Here is a 26,940-nt window from a genome sequence, read left to right as displayed (position 1 = left end):
TAGACCCGAGAAGGTCCGGGGAAGAATAAGCCTTCAGCTTCGCATGCTTGCCATAAAAGGTAAGTATGCTTCTCGTAAGAGGTGACTAACGGGATTGGATGGTAAGGCTCACTTACCTGGTTGACACATGATATCATTTCCAATTACGCAGATCGATGCTCATGCTATTGATCAGTGGATTGTCTGGTCCAGACTTGATTATGTGGAGACCACAAACATATGGCTGGAATGTTACTGAGTGCGTCATAAAACTAAACTCATTCAATCACTCACTCGTGTCCAGTGATTGGATCAGAATGGCTAGTGAATGCCTAATTCTTCAGCTGCAGCTGCAGCCAGATGTCATCATAGTGCTCTAAAGTCAGTGGTCTTTTGAAAGGTACTTCACATCACTGATTGAGGCCATGAAGGTAATGCATGCAGACAGGAATGCTACAATTAATGCAGCGTCATCACTAGTGGCTGTATTGTGACACTCTCTCTAGGGGTTGGGCCAGACTGTAAAATACGCCGTTGTGAAATTTCCATTATGTGAGCCAGATCATTTGTTAGTAAGCAGACACTTTCATTATTCCCAGGATAGGAATAACTGTTAATCTTTTGATAAGGTTATACACTGTGTTGTGATCTCATTGTAGATCTGTTTTTAGATAAATATTTATATCGTTTGGTATTGTGAGGTACAATAAATATTTATTCGACTTTCACGGACCCAACTATTGTTATCAAATAACGAACTGTCCTGTTTTATTATGATATCAGGAACAAGTGTACAGTTTCACTCCAGAATGCACACGTCATGCTCGCTTGCTCACTCCCTTACTCACTGACTCACCCTCTAAACCAAAAATGTCTAGAAATCTTCATTAATGGCTTTCATGCCACATGTCATTAAGCCCAACTCACTCAGTCACTCACTCACTATTTCAGTCACTCGCTTACTCACTCAGTCACTCACTATGCTCTCAGTTCTAACCAGCTGTTGGCAATCATTCCCGACTCATTCATCCACAGAGTGCGTTATTATACACTGTGCATCATGACCTGCTCTCCAAGAATTCCCTCACTCACTCTCCATCCCACACTTCTAACTGATGGTAACATCAATCTGTGTAGAAACCATTCTGTCACCAATACCTCTTTCACAACAAACAGGAACTGTGAGAAGAGACAAAGAAATTGTAACTGACATAATCTTGTCTGCCTGTCTTGTCAGCTCCAAATGGGAATCAAAGACCATATTTTAGTCTGTCTGCTTATGACAAACATGGCTCCACTCAGAGCAAGAAGATGGATGTGTGATAAGGCTATGGGAACTCTCTAGATGTGCAAGAATGGGATGCTCTATAAGAGAGTCATGTTGACTGTTGACTTAAATCAAACTTTAAGCTTCAATGTTCATCCTCTGCTGCCTATCTCATACCGACAAAGACTGGCCTTGGGCCTTATGGAAACAATTGCCTAATATTAGAACAATTTTATTAGTTCTTAAAAATTCATAAGGAATAAACTCTAAAGGTTCAAAAAAGAATTAAAGAGGGTACCACCATTCTGGCATTGCCATTTACTTGCCCCATTTAGTGTGTATCCCATTGGTGTCTTTCCACTTGGTGGGTCTCCTCTTGGATTCCGCAATTCATTTGCTACCGTTGTCCTCGTTCATACTGTCTCGACATGCCAGCTCAGAAACTGCCACGATCAATATTACCAATAACCAACTGATATTTTCCATCAACAGCTATCATTCAACAATTTTCTTCATAAGCTTATAGTGGTATCCTGAGGTTTTGGCAAGATTTTACTGTTTTCTTTTTCCCGGTTATATTGAGACGTCAAAGTTTTGAAAGAAACCATGTTTTTTTAAATTATACTGTTATTAGTTTGATCTGCAGTTCGCATGCTGAACGTCTTTGCTGTGCAGTCTGTTTAATATGCTGTGTTGCAAACAAGGGTACAATTAAGTTCAGCAGACGCCATTTGGTGGACTGGTTTTGATGGAACATTACTCCGTAATGATATTTCCTTGGACAAAATGTTTCAAATATGTTTTCAATTAATGTTACTCATTTGCCGTTGTAAAAAGAATGCAAATAAAAGTTGACGTTTCAACAATATATAGACATTGATTACCATTAAATTTAATCTTCTCATTCAGCCTGAAAGTAATCTAGGCCACATGAGTTACGTTTTGGGTATGATAATTCAAATTTATAGGCGAAGATAATCGATCGGCAAAAAACTTGTCATAAAGCTTTCAATGAGAAAACAATTTGAGCTTCATTGCAGACGGCTAAATGAAGATTGATAAAAAGATTTTCCTTATGAAATAAACACTGGCCTGGAAGTAATTGACAAGTACTTTTTCAAATAAATGTAATAAAAGCTTTGATTGTGTTAGGAAATACATGCAGCTATAACAGTATGTGTTTTTTGCTTCTTCTGAAGCTACAAGAGTAACACTGTTTAACAGACATGTTTCAAACATTGCTCCAAAGAACACTTGATAGCCTTGACCTTGTTAATCTAGATATATTCTCCATCAAACTAGTCTGTTTTTAACAAATTACATGAGAACCTGTTATAAATAGTTCTGACAAATGCTGTTTTATGATGTCAAGGGTCCCCCCCGGAGGCATGTATCTGTGTGGCTTTAAGCTGTCCTCCAGGGAAAGTAACGTTCAACTCATGTGGTGTCTGGTGGTCTCTATCACCCATTGAGGGATGTTCCAGTAGACCTCTGCCACATGGGCCTAAACATGAGCACTTTACAAGACGATGGAAGAACATTAACCAACACTTGATCTCACCTAATCAAATTGGAACACCCACACTTGGCATGTTGCACACGTCAGGCTGTTACAAAGGAAAACAACATGAACACAATGGACATGACAAGATCATGGTATAAGATCATACAGATGACACCATCACCTGTGGACAAGTACATGCTGGTTTCACAGGCTCTACTTTTACCCATTCTAAGGATGGAACAGAAAGAAGACAATTCATGGCAACTGAACACTGAGTTTAGCAAGGTTCCAATTTTCCAGTCATTACATTCTCTACACAATTTTAATTTCTGTCAAATGAACTAAGGTCTGATATGTTTCCTGACTGAAATCTATGTTAATTAGAACATATTCCATACTGTGTAATGAAATATTGTCTTTGTTAATGGTCTCTGCTTCATTAAGATCATCTATTAGGCTGCCTAGAGTCTGCTTGGCTTAAATTGATGCACTAACAGTTTTGGGTCAGATTTGGAAGGTGATTCTTGAATAATTTATGAGATATGGGTCATTTCTTTCCTTTGTGAAGTATGTTTGATAAAGCTATCTGGAATTAACCTTGAAAAGGCCAGCTGATTACACAGCTGCTCTCGTGGTAATTTGATAGATTATCATCCTTGCTGTTGCCCAGGGTTTCAGCCCTAACTATCTGATTCTGATTTCTGAGATAAAATAAGCCTACATGGGAAGAAATATTGACACAGGCAGTTTTATGTATGATACTTGGTAGTTTGGACATGAAGACTAATCTTGACCTGTTTGACTGAACTTTGAGTGAAGCCTTATAGTCCGTCTTGGAAAGATTATTCTCAGATTGGGAGATATAATACCACAGTATTCAATTATTTCATTAGTGTCAGGGTAATTAGAGACAGAGGAAACTTAGATTTAACAATTTTTGTTTTGACTTGTGAATTTCATGAAGGGAATTTTTTACTTTAAAAATTGAAATTGTCAGTAGGTGAAAACAAACATGGTAGATGATTTATGCTCTTTTTGTCTTGCTAAAGTTTGATTTATATGGGTTGGTCCTAAAAATATAATCCTGGCTTGATTTGGATTGTTGTAATTATTTTAGATCTCAAATTTGACATGGAATAATGATTGGTATTTGAAAAGTTTTCTGTTTTAGGACTATAAGAATGCTTTGGGTTATTTGTAGTCTTGAAGCAGTATTGACCGTGAGAAGTATAAAAAAAACCTGGTCATTCCGAAAATAATTATTCTTCTGAATTTTCAGTTCTTAAGATTGACAGATCCATAAACCCCATGAATGTAAGGCCTCAGGCCTAACAAATCTAACTGTTGACCACATCCGTTATCATATGCTGGATGCAGAAGGTTGATCTCTTTATTTTCTAGCAGCATCACACTAAAAGACATTAAAAATTGAAGCCATGAAGATCCGGGTTAGAACTGGTCATCAGAAACCAATGCTTGTTGTAAGAAGATACTAATGGGATCATGTGACCAGGCTCGCTAACTTGGTTGACACATGTCATCATGTCCCAGTGGTGTAGATTGATGCTCATGCTGTTGATCACTGGATTGACTGGTCCGAACTCTCATATTTACAGGCTGCTGCCATATAGCTGGAATATTCCTGAAGGTGTCGTTAAACAACAAACCAAAGCAAAAAACATTAAAATTTGGTTCTTGTTCGGCGAAGGAGTGGACAGCTTTTAGAGCACATTGCTGAGTAGGGTGTCCATGTTTAACTTGGGCATGGTATCATGGTATGCTGGCTCTATAGCTGGCATTGGTTGAGTGAACCAACACAGGCATGTCACTACATCTGTAGTGCAATAAATAAACCAGTAAGTGTAATAATCTTGCTTTAACTCAGTTCCACTTCACCTTCTGTTTTGAAAGCACAGATGAGCTTCAGCAGTGGCTGCATGTATTGATATGCAAGGAAAAGCATGTCTCCACACATTAGTTATTGCAGCTCTTGTGATAAATATCTCATTAAACACTCAGGACTTCAGTGTAAGTAGTTGATGAATCTATTATGAGCAGAGCTAAGTCCAGATAAGGTGTAGTTAGTATAGACAGTGGTACTGGTTCCATGTGTCATGAGGATATTAATCAGAGGGGAATCAATTTTGTACCAGCTACTGAATAATTCCAGACACATATGTAAATGAAACATTGAGGCAAAAACAGAATTTATGTGTCTGTGTTGTCATGAACATGCCTGTCTTTATGGGACAAAAACTTGTACATGTTCTATGGTAGTGTCAGTTTTCTGTCAAACTTCCAGTTATGGTTAGGTTTATGTATTAGTTGATGTCCCAATTGTACTCTAAACGTTAACTGCCGTCATGGTCTAGTACCAGCACTAGTAGCAGAAGTAGTAACTGCAGCATTCATTAAAGCACATGGTACTCTGTAGCAACAGCAGCAGCAGTAGTAGTTGCAGTAGCAGTAGTAGTTAGTAGTGGTGAAATTATGTTTTATGATAGAGCATATGTGTCAGATATAATACTGTAGTAGTGGTAGTAGTAGTGGTAGTGGTGGTAGTAGTAGTAGTAGTAGTAGTAGTAGTAGTAGTAGCAGTAGCAGTAGCAGTAGCAGTAGCAGTAGTAGTTAGTAGTGGTGAAATTATGTTTTATGATAGAGCATATGTGTCAGATATAATACTGTAGTAGTAGTAGTAGTGGTAGTAGTAGTAGTGGTAGTAGTAGTAGTGGTAGTAGTAGTAGTGGTAGTAGTAGTAGTAGTAGTAGTAGTAGTAGTAGTAGTAGTAGTAGTAGTAGTAGTAGTAGTAGTGGTGAAATTATGTTTTATGATAGAGCATATGTGTCAGATATAATGCTGTGGTGGTAGTAGTAGTAGTAGTAGTAGTAGTAGTAGTAGTAATTAGTAGTGGTGAAATTATGTTTTATGATAGAGCATATGTGTCAGATATAATACTTTAGTAGTAGTAGTAGTAGTAGCAGTAGTAGTAGCAGTGGTAGTAGTAGTGGTAGTAGTAGTAGTGGTAGTAGTAGTAGTAGTAGTAGTAGCAGCAGCAGTAGTAGCAGTAGTGGTGAAATTATGTTTTATGATAGAGCATATGTGTCAGATATAATACTTTAGTAGTAGTAGTAGTAGTAGTGGTAGTAGTAGTGGTAGTAGTAGTGGTAGTAGTAGTAGTAGTAGCAGTAGTAGTAGTACTAGTAGTAGTAGTAGTAGTAGTAGTAGTAGTAGTAGTAGTAGTAGTAGTAGTAGTAGTAGTAGTAGTAGTAGTAGCAGTAGTGGTGAAATTATGTTTTATGATAGAGCATATGTGTCAGATATAATACTTTACTAGTAGTAGTAGTAGTAGTGGTAGTAGTAGTGGTAGTAGTAGTGGTAGTAGTAGTAGTAGTAGCAGCAGCAGCAGCAGCAGCAGCAGCAGCAGTAGTGAGTTTAGTTTTATGCCCCTTTTACCAATATTTATGAATATTCCAACAATATCACGGCAGGGGACATCAGAGAATAGGTTTCATTGTACCAATGAGGAGAATCAAACCTGCATCTTCTGCATGAGTAACAAACACTGTAGCCTCTAAGTCTTCAGCATGACGGGTAAATGCTTAAACCACAGCCCTGATCTTGTGAGGACAAAACGTACATGCTATGTGAGTGAAAGTTGAAAAGTGTGAGATCTGTAAATCTCGATATTGACTGTTGTTGTTCCGTTTTTTTAACATAATCAAATTAGTGTCATACAATTTACCGTTTTTTTACTACTCATGAATCATCAGATTTGATCTGCCATACCATATGTCCTAATGACTAATGATCAACTTCATATTGCCCAAGAGTACTTTGGTAGATTCAACAACTTTATCAATTATCAATAACCAAGATAGCATGTTCCAGGACTTGGCTATTGCTCTAAACAGTTGTAGCATATCAGAAATCTACAATGGTATTGACACACTGACCACTACACTGACCAGAACACTGACCAATGAGTCTTGAACCTGGAGAATCGCCTCTGCTCCCAAACCAACAGTCATTGGCTTCAGTGGAGTTATTAGGTCACGATAAACATCTGCACCCACTGGCCTGGCTACACCCCTCATGATAAATTCATTTTCTCACAGAACCTGAATGATTTTGATCTGAATTGGTTGTAATGAAAACACTGGCAAGTGATTGGGGAACTGGTCTTGTGGGAGAACATACAAAATAAAACTGACCAAGCCCAGAAATTACTTTCTGGTGTTATGATAAAATGTATAGTTTGGCAAGTAGTGTTTGGCAAAATGTCAAAAACATTAAACAGCATATATCCAAATGGAATTGTGTTTGGCAAAATGTCAACAACAAAAATAAACAGTGTATATCCAAATATAATTATATGTGCATTTGGTTGGGTTTTGTCCACAAATGTAGAATTACAGATATTGATCTTAGACCTTTTAGACACTGAGTATTATTTAATTCAGTCAAATCAAAAAACAATTACTGCAGATATTTAAAACACTTCCTCAGTTATAAAACACTACTACTGCTGCTGCTACTGCTACTGCTGCTGCTGCTACTACTACTGCTATTACTACTACTGCTAAGGATCATGTGGTCAGGCCTGCTGACTTTGTTGACACATTAGTCATCGGTTTGTGGTTGCACTGATTGATGGTTATGCTGTTGATCACAGGATTGTCTGGTCCAGACTTCATTATTTACTAACAGACGCCATATTGCTGGAATATTGCTGAGAGTGGCGTAAATCTAAAATCACTCACTCACTACTACTACTGCAACTGCTACTTTTGCTGCTACTGCTGCTGCTGCTGCTGCTGCTGATGCTACTACTACTACTACTACTACTACTACTACTACTGGTTCTACTACAAGCTGTACTACTCTTATGCAGTATTAGTACCTACAGGGGCGAAAGTATTGGGATTCATATTTTTCATACGATGCCCTAGGGCAAAATATCACTTTGTCGTGGTACCGTGACATCATGAACAATGCCATGACATCACGGTTTTTCTGTGACGCAGCTTTCTACATATAGTGATGGCGGGTAGCCAGCCCATGTTTTAAAGTAGATTTCCTCAATTTAACGAGTTTGGAAATAAACAGAATATTATATTCGTGCCCATAACAAACTATGTTTACGACACTCATGCCTAAATATTGGTCAGTCCTTCGCTCTCGCTCAGGAAATACCAACATTTAGGCACTCGTGTTGTAAGCATTATAAGTATGACATGGCACTCATATAGTATCCTCTGTTCATATCATAATCAACAGGTGAGGTGGGCATTAGGAGTAATAACTTGTCCGCTTCAATGTTTCAAATGAACATGCTTCAGAGTAGGCCTGCAGCAACCTGTGATGGTTGTATGGTGACCAGATATATCTGGCTTCCAGACTTGCTGTATTGTAACACAAGAAGTTTGATTTGGGCTCACAATATTTGTGTCCAGACTTAATTATTTACAGGTCGCTATCATATATTTTGACTGTTTTTAGGAAGATATTGTTAGAAGTGTATTGTAATTGAGTTACTGATAATACTGAGTCATTTTTTTCACCTATGTTTCAGAATATCATTAATACTTTATAACAAAAATTCATATTCATTATGGAGGAGGTAATTATATGTTTTGCGTCCTTCATGTTTTGATATTTGTTTATTACAAACAGTTCTGACATGTGGTACAAACATATGGTACATGCACCAGACAGTCACACTCTTTCTCGCGATATGAAAAATTTATGAGGAATATTTATCAATGTAGTTAAAATTGTTCCACTCTCCTGTAATAAATAAGATGTATTAAAAGAGATATGGCAGTTTGAAATTTATCAAAAGCTTCTTGTATGTTTTCTTTAATAATAAATGAGAATTATCTTCTATGTCACAGTTTCACACCTTGCAAACTTTATTCCCTGTTCCGTTTACACAGACCATGTGGCCCTGTGAAGGTTGCCAATTTCCCTGTTATTAGGACACAGACACCTAGCAATTGTTTTCATTCATTGTCTATTTCACAAAGAAAGCAACACCCTCTTGCACACATCATCAAAGGAGGTAATCGATTGTTCATTTCTCAGATAAACATGAACATAGAGGATCCAACTTGAAATCAACATCTGTAAGATATACTGTACGATATGGGGAACGAGACTGGTAGCAGATGATGTCTATAGCACGCTGATAGCATGTTTCAATCAGTTACATACATAGAACACCTTCTCCACATGATGTCTGTAGCATGTCAATACCCCATTGAGGATAAAAAAAAGCCTAAGGCACGTTTATGCTGTCAAGGTACAATCTGCTAGCTGAATAAACCATACACCCGCATCATTCGCACAACATCGATATGAAGCCTGTATCATGTTTGAAAGAAGCTTCTGAGCCAAGTGTATTCCCAGCTATGTAAATTTGGCCTATTGTGGAGGATCGCCCGTAAGTTGTAAAAATCAAACAGCATCGAGCCTTTAACATGAACATAGTACACTGCCTGATCGTGGAGACCGGGTTCATTCAGCTCTACATTATCAAACTGATATGCATTATTAACCTTGTGCTGAACGCGCGACAAGTCTTTTGTAGTGCTATCCAAAGCTATGAGTATTGTTTTCTGTTGGGCGATGCCAAACATGTGTGAAGCCAAGTCTCCACCGCTGGCCAATATTGGACACGGGACGTTGAGCTCAGCGTGGCGGTAGCCTCCCTCCCCATCAGTGTTTGTCCCTAGCTTCGGGAGTGTGTTCCTGTGGACAACAGAAGGACTGGCTACTGCTGTTTTAGTCGTAAATAATTAATTGCTCTTCTGTGATTGGCCCTGTGTTGAACTAGTGCAGAGTCATAGTGTGGGATCTGTTACTATCATTTTACTACATGCTCCCACCTGTATGAAATCTACTAAGTGTGCTTTTTAATTTGCAGCGTTGGATACATCTATCATGCCTTGACTCCAGCGTCTGTGCTTGGGGTTTTCGTGTAATGGGAGTTTGTTTAAAACCTGGAATGGATTTCCAATACTGTGTTAAAGACAATGTGTACATTTCACCTCATCCTGTGGAGAGATCAAGGTGAGTGCAATACTTTATTGTGCATCTCTGTTTCTTGCTTATTCCAACTTTGACATGACATGTCTCTTTCTGGTTAATGGCATTAATGTGGGTTATTTATAACAATATTTATGATATATATTGTCACCACAATATAATAATTACTTGATTTGATATGTGTTGTGTTTTTCAGGTATCCCTTTGTACAATATGTATAATATTTTATGTATTTATACAAAAATGGTAATAAGAGATCATAGATCAGGGATAGAAGATTATTTGTAGGGTAAATATAAAATTTTGTCTCTGAGAAAAATGGCCACAACACATACTGGAATTTTGAAGAGGCTTTGTATGTACGTTTTAATGATGCCGAACTAATAACTTGTGCCTTATGATGTGGATGTTTTGTGTTGACAGTTGTGTTTTTTTATTGAAGGATAAGTAAGGCAAAATGGTAATTGTACAGATCTGGAAGTAGAGTCCACGTGCATTAGCTGTAGCTGAGACATCGACGTGATATTGATTACTTACCATAGCCTATGTAACCGAGGACCATTACTCTAGGAGTTCTGGAGTATCACTCTGCCATTGATCCCTCGATGTAATGGACATCATATTGACAATTCCTCAACCCTAGTTCATTTCATTATCCCCATTTTCGGATACAGTATTTTAAAAAGTGAAATATTGAAGTATTAGGATTAAGATGACTTAGAAAAGTGAAATGAGTACTTTTAGTGTCTCCTGTTTCTCGCTTTAGTGGTAGATTTGTGAAAGTAATGTTGGATACACACTGAAATACTTACTAACTTATCCTCTAGCCTTTGAAGTATGGTTTTGACAGAAGTTTGAGCAGATCAGGTCATGTTTATTTCTTTCTCAGTATAATCTTCTTCAGTCGGCTAGTTCTTGCAACTCATCAAAGTGCATTAAGGACAAAAGTGAGATTGTATAGTGAAAGGGACAAAACCATTTCCTGATTACAAGAAAGCTGTGCTTAATAAAGTTGTATATCATATGTGGTCCTGACTTGCTATCAAATAATGCTGATCCCAGGTGTTTGTGAGAAGGTGAGTGTATCCTAACATTCATTTATAATAGCAGTGTTTTATTTTACGCCTCAGTAGAAAAAAGAGTTATATAAATATAATTCTGGCCTTTAAATCATATTAATATTTTTTTGAAATATTGAATTAGTGCTTATTTCATATGCATAAATTTGTTATAACATCTAATGAAGGCTTATCATATGAAACAATGAGTGTACCAACTTGATGAAAGTTGATGAAATTATGTACTGTTTTAATATATATAGCAATGTGATACGAGACTTTCAAAATAGTTGGCTGATTTCTGTAGCCTCTGCTGTCTTTAGCTTATATTGCTGTGAGAACATAATTTAGAACATCTATGTCATTCAAAAGAACATGTTGGCGGTCCATCATTGATTTACGTCTACCTTTGCACTTTGAAGCTGCAGGCATCAGAGTCAGTGATGCTTTTGTAGCCAACTTGTTTTTGAAGTCTACCTATTTAACGTTTTTAACATAATATTCAGCAAAAGACATTTTGAAGTGATGTTTTTATCTTTCAAGGTCACCAGTAACTTTGTCAAAAAGAACTTTTACTGACAGTCTTTCACTTCTTTTTAGATGTAGACAGGAGACTTGTGTTTTTTGCAAAGAATATCATAAATTAGCAATAGAGGAGCAAGTGAGTGACGCCCTTGTCTCACACCTCTCTGTAGTATCCAGTTGCTGCCGCAGAAAGCCAGTTACATCTTAAGGCACTTGTCTTTAAGGTAATTTTATATCTTTGACAAGGGTTAAATTGATAAAGCTCACAGTGCAAAGATTGTCTGATCTTTAATGTACCTATTCAAGCAAAAATATCACTCCGTATCTGTATGAATCTTTTATTGAAAACACACATATCGGTCTGCGCTTTTTAACCCCCTCTCTTCAGTTTTGAAAAGATGGTTTGGAGAATCATTGCCATCTGAAGTCTATGAGCCATGCATGATTTTATTCGGAATTCAGGTTTTATCATTTGTTGAGTGGGAACTCTTTCGAATATTTTGTATACTTGTGAAAATATTTTTATGTAACATCTGATCATTCTGAAAGTATTCAGCTCTTAATGTGAGTGAGTGTGATAACATTGACTGCCTTTTGTTTAATTTTTCATGTGACATTGAAAACTGAATATGTTTATCAGGTTAATATTTAATTTCCGTTGATAAAGATATGCTTCAATGTCATGTGTGTCGCTTCGTCGCATTGTCACTGAAATGTTGGTATGGAGGATGGGTGTTGTATGTGCACAATAGTTTAACAAGATGAATGTGTTTACTGTGGTCACTATGTGGACATTGTTTAGTCACAGTGTTGTCACGCTTTGGTCACTGTTTTGTCACTATTTGTGACAGTGATGGGCAAGAGCACCCGTTTTCTCTATGTATACATGAACTGGGTTAGTAGAAATAAGAATGTGATTGTGGAGACACTATTGCTGCTTTCTCCCCTACCCTTCCTCTCCGTTACCCTCCCCTTCCCCTCACCTTGCCCTATACTGCACCCTCTACCAGTTTCACCTAGCCTATTTTACTATTCCTATGAAGGATAAAACCAGACCCATTCACTTCAGGCAGTGCACATTTCAATGTCTGTCTGAAGTTGTCCATTTCATGTACATATCAAGTACCTATCACTGTGCAAGGGTTAATATCAGATCAACATTTTGACTCCTGTTGTCTGTCTGAGGGTTTAATATGGCTGTTTTTTGTGGACCGTTTACAGTGCTGGTGCGTTGGGCTGGAAGTCTGAAAGTGCAGCCAATACTCACACATACAGTTGACTGAAGGAAGTTGTAGGCGATGTGAAAGGCTTGTCTATTTCATTGTTGATATAAACAACAGAGTCTGTTACATTGGATTTTGAAAATATCATCACTTACACTCGATATTGACAATATTTTCTATTTTATTGAAAAATTGTCCAGGGCTAAGCAAAGAATCCATATTAAGTGAGAGTTTATTTGTGTATTTATTGCAGTGATAGACAGGTTTGGCATTAATACACTTGATTGTGCCTATATTGGCAATTTCAGGTTTCAATTTTGGCATTTTGCAAAAGTTTGATTTCCCGATTTTCTTTGTAGCTGCAGTCATATGGAACTGAATTGTTTTGTGAAGAAATTCAGTAATTATATTATCTCTTGTCCTTGTATTTGAGATATGTTTAAAAATGTAGCATGTTAACCTGTACTGGATAAATGTTATAACAGCTGCCTCTCACAGATCAATTCAATATACTGGATAAAATCCTGTCAGAAATTTAGATTTATGATTTTCTCCATTATGGCAAAACACAGGTTGTATATACCACAGGGAAACTGACTACTATAGTTTCATTTTGTGTGTATGGACAGTGTGTAAAGTGAGCCTGCAAAGAAACAGTGTTCACAGAAAATTAATTTCATTTTATTAGGACAATATTCAGTGACCCTACGTATAATAACATGTTGTATAATGACACTGTCTGGAAATAATCGAAGTAATATGAAACAGAGTTTTATGATGTTTGCAAGGTTATTTCATAAATGTATGTGGGTGCTTGTATCAATCCAGAGTAATGTCTGTTCTCAGTGTTCATCAGCTTAAAAACCATACTGCTGTTTACCATTGCTGCCCATCTCAGAGTCATTACACTGAGTCCATGCCAACCAGTCCTTGTTTAATCTCTGTAACCATGACTGTCAGGAAGGAAAAAAACTAAATGCAATTATTTCCTCATTTGGTATGGTATATTGTGGAATTGGGGCCACTGACCTTCTATTCTCCGTGCATGCACATACTCCACTGGACCATAGAGGATGTCCCTTAAGGAGAATGAAGCATATAGATATCTAATATCTGATATCCTGCTGTTTGGAAGATTGAAAAGTCTTCTGAACAATACTTACCTTAATTATGAAAAATGATTTATTTGTCAAAGCACATGAGGATCCCTGTAGAGATGTAAGTTTCAGAGCTGATATTTGGTACATGGATTCCTTCAGAGGTACGTTACAGTGCTGATACTTGGTGCATGGATTCCTTCAGAGGTACATGTTTCAAAGCTGATACATGGTGTATGGATTCCTTCAGAGGTACATGTTTCAGAGCTGACATTTGGTGTGTGGATTCCTTCAATGATACGTGTTTCACGGGTGATACTTGGTGTGTGGATTCCTTCAGAGGTACATGTTTCAGAGCTGATACATGGTGTATGGATTCCTTCAGAGGTACATGTTTCAGAGCTGACATTTGGTGTGTGGATTCCTTCAATGATACGTGTTTCACGGGTGATACTTGGTGTGTGGACTCCTTCAGAGGTACATGTTTCAGTGCTGCTACTTGTTGCATCGTCTGAACTGTTTACTTGACTGCACACATGTTCCTGGTGGTCAGGGAGTACCATTTCAAACATTGTCAAACATGACGTCCATTTTCACTTGGATCTTGGATGGACTGCTCTATTGTATAGTTTTGACACTAATTCATCCAGTGGATTTCACCTCCTTGGTATGATTGCCCATTTAACCTGGACAGGGAACTTGACTTAGGTCACCTTCTGCAAACTGAATTTGGTCCAGTCCATCAATATTTGTTGAAGTTATCAAGGAGGCAGTGGACACAGGATGATGGGAGAATGAAGACAGGCAACAGACCGACTCGTTCAAACCACAAACACAGACCAAGAGCTAGCTACAGCTCTTGCTGACAATGCTAGTCATATCCCTCTTCATACTGTGTGGTTGTTGTTGCTACTGCAATAGTGTTACTACTCCTCCATCAGCTAGTACTGTTACGACTACTGTAACTGATAATGCTTATATTACAACATCTATGATTAGTTTGCTCAAGCAGCTAGATGTCATTGTTGCTTTTAATGGTGCAACATAACTTTTTAAAATCCTGTTATTCAGGTCTACAACATGTATAATATATGAGATCTACAGTTCTGTACTGTGGTATCAGACAGATTGCTATGCCACTCAACTTTTTAAAAGACATACTGATCTATGATATTAGAGTTGTACTGTGAATGTACTCATTGATGTCGTATGTTCAGCTGAATTGGATACATGATGTATGGCTGTATCTTTTACACTGCTGAATGATATATTTGCTATATCAGATACACTGAAGCATGATATATTGCTAAATCTGACAGACTGATGCACACTATAAAATCTCACTCTCTAAACCACTCATTCACTCATTGGTTAGTGCTCCAGTGAATTTTACCAATAATGTGATATAACCCGCTTGTATACTCACTCACTCACTCATTCACTCTTGTGAGTGATAATTGTAACTCGGCTATATCTGGCTTAATCTCCATATGCATATACTGAAGACCAATCGCTTTCAAAGTCTGCAACAAAAGAGATATTATTTTCTGTTGCTGGTGAAATCGGAAACCACAGATGCATTGAATCATTTCCAAATGTCTAATGATTTCTGCCTTGAGTCTCTATATATTTACCATCTCGCCTTCAATTGTCACAAGATTAATTAAATACATTCTCTCACCTTCACCCCTGCTTCTATAAATTCCTGGTAACGACCTGTAAAACTTCCAGTGTTATGACATGACCTGGGATACCTGTCAGATGAGATCAGGAAGAAAGTGAATATCTTAAACATTGTGTGTTACTAATGTGATTATCACTGCTCATATAGGAAATAAAGTCTGACAGGCAATATATTCTCAAGTGAAACATACAAGCTCAGCAGGCTTTGATGTTTCCCAAATGTTGTTAGTTTTGCTCAAATTATGTATGATGAACTCTACGCGGGAAATGATTGCCAGGCATTTTGGTCTTGGCGATCGAAGCAGTTGTCAATTTCAACATATTGTCGCTTATTTTGACTTTTGAAACGTGTGTTTGTTTCGCCATTAATCTGTTACCTGACCTTGTCGATAGCACAGCTGAAATAGACAAGCATTTAGAGAAGGGCAGTATCAGCTGATGTGTCTGTCTCCCAGTAGTCTGTGTTCAGATAGTTTAAATCCTATTGGCACAGAAGGTTCACACATCTCGAACATTTTCTGTAATCAATTTGTCATATTTTGTTTCAGCTAGTCATGTACCTTTGATGACCTTTCTCACGTCGCCTGACCTTGAAACACACTTCCTCACCATGTTCCTGCAAGCAAGTTTAAGTAGGGGAACATTCTGACCGTCTGTAGTTCAGATTTCTTTCAATTTGTGAAGTGGCAAAAATCTTTTGTCATCAAATGCCCTGTGTGTCTTTTTGTTCAAATTTAATTTGGGTAATAGTTATTTTGAATAGAGTTTTCTTATCATTTTCCAAATGCATTTTTATTTACAGTTAGAGAATGAGGGGATGACAAGTGCTTCTTGTTCTGAAATCTTGTATGCATTAACAAACTAAAATTAGAACTTTGGATGAAAATGATTTGTTGTGAGTTAAGTTGTGTAGTGCTTCAGCTGTGTATAGGTAGTTGGGATGACAAGTATTGATTTTTAAAATGCTGCCTTCAGAAAGGAGACAGGTTTTTGTAGTTTAGTTTCACATGGCTTGGCTCAACCATACTTTCACTGCTTCAGGAAATAACTTTGTTTTTCCCTAATTGAATCCAACCCAACACTTCTTGAAAACAGAAGACAATAGAAAGGAAAAACACACCCACTAGTAAGCTTAACTTCCTATGATCACTGTGTGAGTATTCTTCAAGCTCATGGCAGTGGAAATGTTTTTTAGTAGAGTATTTATATACAGACCTTTGCAGGCATTATTTCTTTTATTTTGAACCCAGCCATGCTTTTTGGACAAGTGAATACATGATATACTTGAAGACATGATTTGTCACATCAAGTCTTCTTAAATGATTTTATATGACGTTTTCCTACTTTTTGCTCACAGTCCAAGACCCATGGGGATTCTGATAAGAATATCGGACCTGACAGCCTATTCCTGTTAGCATCGCCTTAACTGGATCAGGTGGTTAGGCTAACCTGGTTGATCCCAGAACTCTGTACTCCTAATGTGCAGACTGACCAGTTCCCAGTTTGTCAGTCCCAGACCATACTAATTGCTACATACTGCAGATATGATGTCTTCCTTCATCATGTTTTCCCTCACACCTAAAGGGGGCACTGGGATCGCCTGGTGGTGAAAGCATTCCCTCATCACATGTAAGGTCCAGGTTCGAATCTCCACATGGGCATAATGTGTTAAGCCCATTTCTGGTACCTTCGCCATGATATTGCTAGAATATTGTTTAATCATTTACCCCATAGACTTACAGTTATCCTTCTTCATCTACTCCTCACACTGAACACCTGGTGTGATTCCCAAATATGTGTATCATGTGAAGCCCATCTCTGGTGTCCCTGCCATGATATTGCTGGAATATTTCTATTTAAATGTGGTGTAAAACCATAGTCACAAACTTACTCTTTATCCTTCTTTTGGGGTGGTCGGGTAGCCTAATGGTTGACGCTTCTGCTTATGATGCTGAAGATCAGGTATGATACCCCTATGTCTATAACAAGTGAAGCCCATTTCTGTTGTCCCCACTGTGACGTTATTGGACTGTTTCTAAGCATTGCATGAACCTCACACTCACTCACCATCCTTCTTTGTGGAAGCAGTATATGAATGGATGGGTTGTTTGGTGAGTCTCAGATATAGCACCGGGCTGGTTTGAGGTAGGATGAGGCTACAGAAGATGTACAAACCTCCACATCTAATAATGGACTACTGGGATTCAAACCCAAGTTCCGTCTCAATCCTCAAACCCTACTTACTTGCTCTTGGATGTCAGTATCTTGTGTTGCACTTAAGATTTCAGATGGAGATTTGTTTAGGCAAGGCTGTTTTACCTGATGACCAGCCTGAAATATTGTCTTTCCTAATGACAGATTTGTTTCACGACAGATATAAAAGATAACATAACAGGATTACTTGAAAATCAGATGGAGACTTTTTCTATAATCCCTCCAGAATAAGTTCCTGGTGAAGTTATGAACATGTTAAATTACTCCTGTCAGGAGAAAGTATGTGTTTAATTAATTTTAATGGGAATATGTACATTAACCATAGCAAATGTTAACATGAATGATTACTCTGATATGTATCAAGAATTTGACATTTATCGAAAGAAATGGTAAAGTTCCAACTTTCCAAAGATAAATACATTAAGAAAAGTAGATATGTCATATGTCAGAAGTGTAATTGATAATCTCATAAGATGTCTGAGAGAGACTGTTCAAATAGAGAATGTTAAGGCATTAAGCATGAAATTCAGAACTTTGATTATGCTTTCAAAAACTGAAATCAGTCTGCAAGTGTTTGTTTTCTTCTCAGTTGAAAATTGTACATGTTTAATCACAGTTCAATAGCCTGTAAGGTCAAGAAAGGGGGGCTTGAGACAATTTATACCTTGATGTCAGGAAAACCAAAACTGACATGGGTAAGATCTATTATTTAACTTTAAAATGCTTGGTTAAGATGTTGCAAAAGGGATAGATAGAAAAATCTGAACATATAATTTGCCATTTTCAGTTCTGGTAAGAACAGCCTTTGAAGTTGATGCTATTAGTTTTGTGAAATTTTAACTTTTTGTGCAAAATTAACACATTAGTTGAAAATTTATCAAGGTGATTGAAATATTTATTTCAGTGTGAACATGCTGACATTGAGCAGGTAATGTCTACAGAATTTAATTACATAAAGTTAGACACATTTGAATGATGTGTTGAGAGTGGTGTAAGCAGCACATATTCCTAACAGGCCTGTTCAAGAGAATGTGAGACCATGGCCTCTCCAAAATTGTATGTTAATTGTTTTCAATTTAGAGATGTTTATCAAACGGGATGTGTTTGATGTAGTCCCTTAACATGGCTTGTTTAACAGGATCTGTTCCAAGTGATCCGGGTACTGTGTCTGTCCTACAGTGTAATCAGATAGCATTGGTTTCTTGTGGTCTGTCAGCAAGGTCTGTCAACCATGTCTGTTAAATGTGATCAATTCATGAAGGTCTGCATTATGGTCTGCCGAGTAGGGCTTATCCTTAAGAACCTTCCAAGATCATCTGTATCATATAGACACAACTGAAGGCTTATGATGAGGCAACTACCCCAAGCTTCAGACAGTCCAAGAAGGCAGCATTTCCTGTTGTTTTTTCAGATTGGTTTTTGACAGAATATCTCGGAGCATTAACTGTGGTCTTGTTTTGCTTTCATGTCTGACAGCTCCTACAACATCTTGTGTATTATTATAACTTCAAGCTATTACGTTCTTTACAGGGTTAAAATCTGTTACAAACATTCTGAAGATTGGCAAAGACGTGTCACTGATTGAATGCCAAAGTAACACACAAGTCACCAAAAAATATATGTTTCTTTCAAATTCTATGTTGATAATTGAGCCAGATTAGTTTAAAAAATGCTTTGAACAGGTTTTTCAGTTATATCGTTGCATGTCACCTTGTTAGGGAATCCCAGTATGATGCATAGTGCTGAGATCTGAGTGGAACACAAGAAATAACATTGGTGTGAGAGGGGCTGACAGATTAAGGATAATAATGAGAGTGAATCTAAGATTGGAATTAATGATTATTTATCCACATCACCCTACATAGTGACAGTTAAATATTCCCCACATGATACCCAAGAGGTTCCACGTTAGAATTGTCTTCAGCAACCAGAGCTTGTTGTGAGAGGTAACTGATTGGATCGAGTGGTCTGGCTTACTGACTTTACTGCATGTTTGTATGTCCATATTTTACAGATCAGTACTTATGATGTCCATCACTGGATTGTCAGGCATCTTCATGTCTTCACCTAGCACATGTGTCAGAAGTAAATTACATTATTGGGATTCAGAAGGAATTATCATTGAAACATCTCCCTATCTTTGAATCATCAATGAAGAAAGCGATGTTGGTGTTTCACTTGAAGGTGATCTTTTCTTCCCTTTGGGAAAGTGATGCAAATAGGTAGAGATCACATGTATGTTCCATCTGGACAGTGATCTGACAGTGAGTGTTCTGTACACCAAGAGCACATCCATGTTGCTAGAACAACCAGGAGAGGCTTAATTCTGTTGGAGCCTCTAAATGTAAGCAGAAGGAAGCATTCAGGAGACATTAGGAGCTGATAAAATCTAAATTTTAATACAATCAATAACGAAAGGATGAATTTGGTCCACCTTTGCACATATAAATTGCACATTATGTGCATATTTTGTCAAATATTTTTGGGGCAGGATATGCTTTATGACAAACTTGGTTGATGTGTAAGATTGATTTAGTTTTAAGATACAGCAAATAAAAGTGACAGAGCCTGATTCTGACTAAATCATGACTTATCTGACGTGTTAGGAGAATGCAGGCACGCTTTGTGAACATATGTAGTTTAAAATTAAGGGATGCATCTTGACATATATTCATCCCCAGGACAATGACAGCAGTGAGTGAACTTTCCCAGTTATGCATAAAATTTAATTGAATCAGAGTGCTTAGATAGAAGATGATAGAATCAGCGGATGACATGTGCTCAAGGCAATGTCAAACTGTAGGTCAAGATATATAAACGTTTTGAGATACCATCAGAGCTCCCAGATAGTTTAGGATATATAAACATTTAGAGATACCATCAGAGCTCCAAGATAGTTCAAGATATATGAAGGTTGAGGGATACCATCAGAGCTCCAAGATAGTTCAAGATGTATAAAAGCTGAGGGATACCATCAGAACTGAAAGGTAGTTCTAGATATATAAAAGTTTTGGGGTACCATGTGAGCTCTAAGATAGATGAAGGTATTTTAAAGTTTAGGGATACCATCAGAGCTGCAAGATGAAACTTTATGTAAAGATTGAAGTCTTTGTCAGATGTCCTCATCATGCTTTGAGGGACATGACAAGGGATGGTCAACAGTAACCACGAACTTGAGATATGACACTGTCAACCCAAGCCCACAACCACATGCAGTATTACAGGTTAGCATTTGGAGTGGTATTGATTTCATAGTAAAAACTGACACATTTGTACATTGATCACTTGACCTTAGACGGTCAGGTTAGCTGGATGATAACAAATATTGCCATAATCAGGTTTTTCAAGTCTTTAAGACGTATCAGTATTGATCTTAAAATGCTGATAAACTTGAAGAAGTGTGATAGCTGTGTATACGTACTGGAGCAGTCAATCTGAACATCTCTCAGATGCATCGACCTCTCTCTTGTAGCATAGCAAGAATCAATAGTTTTTTTCTTCAAAGAAATGCATATTTTGTTATGTATCTGACTTCCTGCAACCTTTTGTGAATATCACTATAATATCTCAAACACAAACCTTCATGGTGTTTATGTTTTCACAGAAAAACATTTGTAATTTTAACTTTACTTTGTTTAGTTCAGGCTGTTACTGGCAACATGTGTTTTTTAGTTCGTGATTGAGTGTTATTTGTTGCTATTTGTATGTTATTCTATCACTTTCAAAGATTGTTTTTCATTTGATATATCACATAATATACTAGAAAAGCACACACTGTGGATACACCATGAATTACATTATGTAATAAAATTGTTCTTTACACCTTTTCTGTGATGTATATTGTTCTATATTGTTGGGTTGTTTAAATGTCAGAGAAGAAACATACACTTTTTTGGTCCAGATCAGCATATATTCTCATCAATCGTGTTGTTTTATAACAGTTATGATAAATTCTTCAGAAAATCACAAAACATGGAGCAAATCAATTACAATTGATTTTGTAATGATATAAAACCTGGAGAATGAATAATGTATGTGTGTGTTAGAAAGTTACTACCTTGGGAATATTAATGGTATAGATCTTCAATAAATTTGTTTTTATTTAAGTGTAATTCTATTGACAGTTATTGAGGATGTTTAATACAAAGTTTGATTCTGATAATCAAAGATGAAGAGAAGTCCCTAATAACCACATCAATTGTAGCAAGATCAAAGGCTCATTAAATATGCACAAAGATCAGGTCACACATTTGGAGGTCAGGCAGTCCTCAGCTTTCAAAGGAATTATGGTTCAAAACATCAATGATAAATGAGCTTTTCAATTTTCTTCATATCAGATATTGGTATTTATAACATCACATTGACTTGGACAAACAGCTTCACTCGGAATCATTTAATATACAGCTGTGAAGATGCTTTTGTAAGAAGTCAAATAAACAGGTTTCTCCTTGAGGCCAAAAGAAAAATGCTTCATCTCTTAAATTCCATGAAAGAAGTTTAAAATACAAAAAAGGACTTTGTTGCTGTACAATAATTCATTATTTATTTTAAAGTTTTTGAATAAATGAATATATGTGAATATTAATTGGTAATATTGGATTATATGACATTGGTTTTGAATTAATGATAAGATTAGACTTGCATTAGTACAGATAAGTCAGGATGTATTGAAATGTGTATGTTTTATCTCACGGAATATATATGGAATTTAGGCAGGCAGAAAGTTTGTGTGGAAACTGAATATATGCACACATTGTAGCTATAGGGTTTACAGTTTCAAGAGGGTGTTTAGGAATACTATAGTTCCTTGTAGATCAACTTATTTATCTGATTCATCAATTAAAAGATTGTAGTTTATGGAACTTACAGAATAGCCTGTCTATTCTATAAGATCACTATGGCATCTTCAGATTAACAGCATGTGATGAAAACGTTGCTGAATTGTTTAACAGGGAAAAGTATCAAGAATAGATATACTTTAGGAAAATGTCTGTGATGTTTTGGAAACAATTTTGGTTTAGTTCATTGTTTGTTTGTTTTTATGTTTTGATAACAAAATGTTGAACTGATGACCAGTGTCAAACTCTGATAGTTTCGAAGTAATAGCCGGGTAACTGTGATCTGTTCATCAAATAATCATTGCTGTTGTTGTCGAACGTTAGATAACTCTGAGTATTCACATATATACTTTTAACTTTGACACAATTAAGTTTGACTGTATCTCATTGTTTCTCAGATGGTTTAGAGTTTTATAACAATAGTTACCACAAACAATTCATGAATTACAAATGATTTGACTTAACTTTGTTTTTTTGTTTAGTTTGGAAAGAGTCCTTTATAACCAGGGGTAATTCTGGAGCACAGTCATTTATGTCACATTACAAACTTGGCACCAAAACAAACCTGACTTTTTTTCTAAAAAAGAAATACTTAGATAATTCCAGCAAATGATCAATTCCTTGTGGGAGAACATTAAATCTGTGAAGCATATGAAGCAGGCAGTTTATCTTGAGATTAGACTGATAGTGTACTTAGATACAATCATGGTAACAACTCAGCCTTCTGCATTAGCTAATTGGTTGCTGATGAAACACCCTGTAGGGGGATATATCAGGAGATACCAGCCAGCAGATGCTTCATGAATATAGTCATTCAATGCATACACCTTAAGCTGTCACAAGCACAGCAGGAAAAATAGGGATTAATGAGTAGGAGATTGTGGAGGATTAATCATTTAGAAACCTTATCGTTAAATCAGATGTGGACACTTTGAATTGTAGTGGGTCATTGACCTGTCTCTGAGTAGTAGAAAGGTCATGTGGTGTTGTGATGTACATGACATGCTGCATATAACATCAGTCAATGTGATTTTGAACCCCACACTCTTTACACATGAAAAGAGTTAAGAATTGATATCCAGCATCCCATGCTTGTACTAAGAGGTGACAAAGGGGGTCGGGTGGTCAAGCTAGCTGAATTTGTTCACACATCATATCCCAATTGCAATTCTCATGCTGTTGATCTCTGGATTGTCTAGTCTAGACTCAATTTTTTGTACAGACTGCCATCATATCGATGGAATATTGTTGAGTCGTGTGTTAAGCAGCAAACCAACCTACTCACTCAGCAAGTGGGGAAGGGACTTGTGTTAATTTGAGGACAGCAATTCTGGCTGTGGTGTGATTCTCAGGACAGTGTTGCTGAGGAGTGGGCATCAAGTTATGATATTTTGTACCCCAACCTTTGGTCTTAGTGCTGCTGTGCATGTTAGGCTTTCACTCACTCACTCACTCACTCACTCACTCACTCACTCACTCACTCACTCACTCACTCACTCACTCACTCACTCACTCACTCACTCACTCACTCACTCACTCACTCACTCACTCCAAGAGGAGTAGAGTTGAAATATTCCTGTGTACCTATCTGTTCATTTTTTGCACATATGCTGTAGACATTAAGCTGACTTGGCAGTTGTTTATTTCTTCAGCCAGTGTTTTTTTTAACTTGCAAATAACCACCATGTTCTGTTGACATTGAAGCAATTTCCTTCTACAAAGTACAGAGAGGCTATAAAATCATTGATATTCTGTCAAACATAGGTTTTGTGAATTTGAACATCCAATATCACCAGCTGATTACTTTGACTTATTTTTTGGTCAGCTTCAAGTTTGTCTGTCAGTCTGTATGCATAGTATGATGAACTGATTTTGGAAAACGTCTCTGTCAGTGATGACAAATGGAATGTTTGTGTCCACAGTCTTGAGTTTTATCGAATGATACAGGAGTAAAACATTGGATTCAGGAAATGAATATTTACATACCCATGGATAAAAGATATGAAATGAGTTGCTGACTTCTTAGAATGTATGCATCATTTTATGGCAAGATTTCCCAGAGTTCATTCCAATTCATAGAATCTGCGTGTTGTTTTTTTGTTTCAGTGACCTAGCAGGCATAGTGAGTATGTGCAGTGAAGAATAAAAATGGTACATGACTAGGACCTGTGTCAGTTTGACTCTTGTTTAGACTTTGTTGCCTTTACAGATGAGTTACTCAAAGTAATAGTGTGTATAGGTATAAAGCAACAAATCCACACCCTAAGTGTTATTTTATTACCTAAGTCATTGGAGGAGTGCCTGCACTATTTCCATTGTTTAAACATTCACATTTCCATCTCATCCTACCGGAGGCCCATTTACTGCTGGGCGATCAGAGGAATACCTTAGGTTTCTGTAACTGATTTCTCACCTACCTTTCTGGCTCTTGGGTAGCCTAGAGGTTAATGCATTTTCTCATGACACCAAAGGGCAGGGTTTGATTTCCCACATGGGTTCAGTGTATGAAGCCCATTTCTGGTGTGTCCCTGCCAGAGTATTGCTGGAATATTGCTAAATGTGGCATAAAACCCACCTCACTCACTCACTCACTCACTCACTCACTCACTCACTCACTCACTCACTCACTCACTCACTCACTCACTCACTCACTCACTCACTCACTCACTCACTCACTCACTCACTCACTCTGGTTTTAAGTGCAGCTCACATGCTCCAGAAGATAATTCAGTTAAGTACAATTTGTAACCCTTGATATTTTGGTGAAGCATTATGTGAAACATTGTTTTGCAGATTGCAGAATATTCATAAATGTACACTGATTTTCCTTGATGTGATATTAAATATATGGTAGGGTGCCTCCAAGATAGATGACAAATGATGCCTCTCTTCTATACGTTAGATTATGGCTCTTGTTTGAAGGTACATCAAGATGTCGCCAATATTCATGGCAGACAATGCGTTCACGGTTTTAGCCAGATAATTACTGTCACAGGAAACCCTTAAATTCATAAGCCTTTCTGTTTAGAACTGATTGTCAGAAGATGGGTTAGTATCTTAGGTGACACAGTTGTTGGGAGATAGAAGAGATGGCAGATTCTATTTCAGTGGCTGGTATGTTCAGCGATGTGATACAGTCACCTGTTACCACCTCAATATTACTCTGTACTTGTGGAAGGTTGCAAGCTCTGTCTGGATGTGAATATTTCAGGATTTTGTGAAATAATTTTTGGTAAAAGTGAGTGAGTTTAGTTTTATGCCACACTCAACAATATTCCAGGCATTGGTGGTGGTCTGTAAATAATCAAGTCTGGACTGGACAATCCAGTGATCAACAGCATCGATCTTTGCAATTAGAAAATGATGACACATGTCAAGAGTCAGCGGGCTTGACCAAGCATGGATTACTGAAGTTAAAATTCTAACAGGGACTTTTCATGGGCCATTGGACCCATGAAGAAGAATAGGCCTTCAGCAACCCATGCTTGCCATAAAAGGTGACTGTGCTGGTCTTAAGAGGATGGTCAGGCTCACTGACTTGGTTGACACATGTCATCGGTTCCCAATTGCGCAAATCGATGTTCATGTTGTTTGATTACTGGATTGACTGGTCCAGACTCGATTATATACAGGCCGCCGCCATATAGCTGGAATATTGCTGAGTGCAGTGTAAAACTAAACTCACTCACTCACTCACTCATGGGCCATTGGTGAAAATCTGGAAGCATGAACCTGCCTAGTGTAATGTATGATCAAACCCCTCTGACCTTGCTTCAAGGTCTTTACTATAGAACATTCATGATTGAATTGCCATTCATTATTCTTTTGACTAAAAACTCTTTTAACAAAATTTCCGACTTTGCCATGTGCTGTAAGTAGATTAAGAACATGCTGAATTTTCATACAAGTAGTGTCTTCACTGATTTTGAATGCTTTAGCCTTATAATTTCCATCATTACTTTGCCTTTGACTCCCGATGGAGACTGGTACACTTGCACTCAAGACTGATTACTCTCTGGTATTGACATTTTGAATTAAGTTAAATTTAAAATTCAATTACATATTTCATGTAATATTCTTATATCAAAAATGCCCCCAAATCTCCCAGGACATATAGAATGGATGCAAGTCTGATTAGATCAAGCTGTTTCCATTGATGAATATGACATGAGTAAGTTAATCAAGCTGTTACCTCGTAGGTCATCATCTCAGCTGACATTTTCAGGCACAGTTAAGCATTGCCTAAGTTACGACTTGCTATATCACTTCTTATACAGTATCATAAATTGATGGGCTTTTTGCGACTGGATATTTTAGCCTGTGTCAGGCTGGCTTTTCAGTAATGTCGTCTCGGCCAGACGAACCAGAATGGTCAATTGATCATGGGTTCTGATGATGACAATATGCCAAGTCTCAAATGTTACCCTGTGACCTTCATTTCAGTCATTTGTTGTGATAAATGTGGGAAGGACTGGAGAGTCTAACACTAGAAGACCTGCCCATAT

General features: G+C 37.3%; 1 protein-coding gene across 2 annotated transcripts in view; it reads left to right on the top strand.

The window, feature by feature from the left end:
• Positions 1 to 26,940, top strand: part of LOC137283491 (probetacellulin-like) — a 232,155-nt gene that overhangs the window by 144,668 nt on the left and 60,547 nt on the right. For both annotated transcript variants that reach the window (XM_067815017.1, XM_067815018.1), the window contains one exon: positions 9,676 to 9,821. The gene's annotated coding sequence lies outside the window, so the exon portion shown is untranslated. The remainder of the gene's footprint in view (positions 1 to 9,675; positions 9,822 to 26,940) is intronic.

The sequence above is a fragment of the Haliotis asinina genome, chromosome 5 (assembly GCF_037392515.1).
Source record: "Haliotis asinina isolate JCU_RB_2024 chromosome 5, JCU_Hal_asi_v2, whole genome shotgun sequence".
Lineage (NCBI taxonomy): Eukaryota > Metazoa > Mollusca > Gastropoda > Lepetellida > Haliotidae > Haliotis > Haliotis asinina.
Note: the sequence above shows the minus strand (reverse complement) of the source record. Positions and strands in the feature narration are given on the sequence as shown.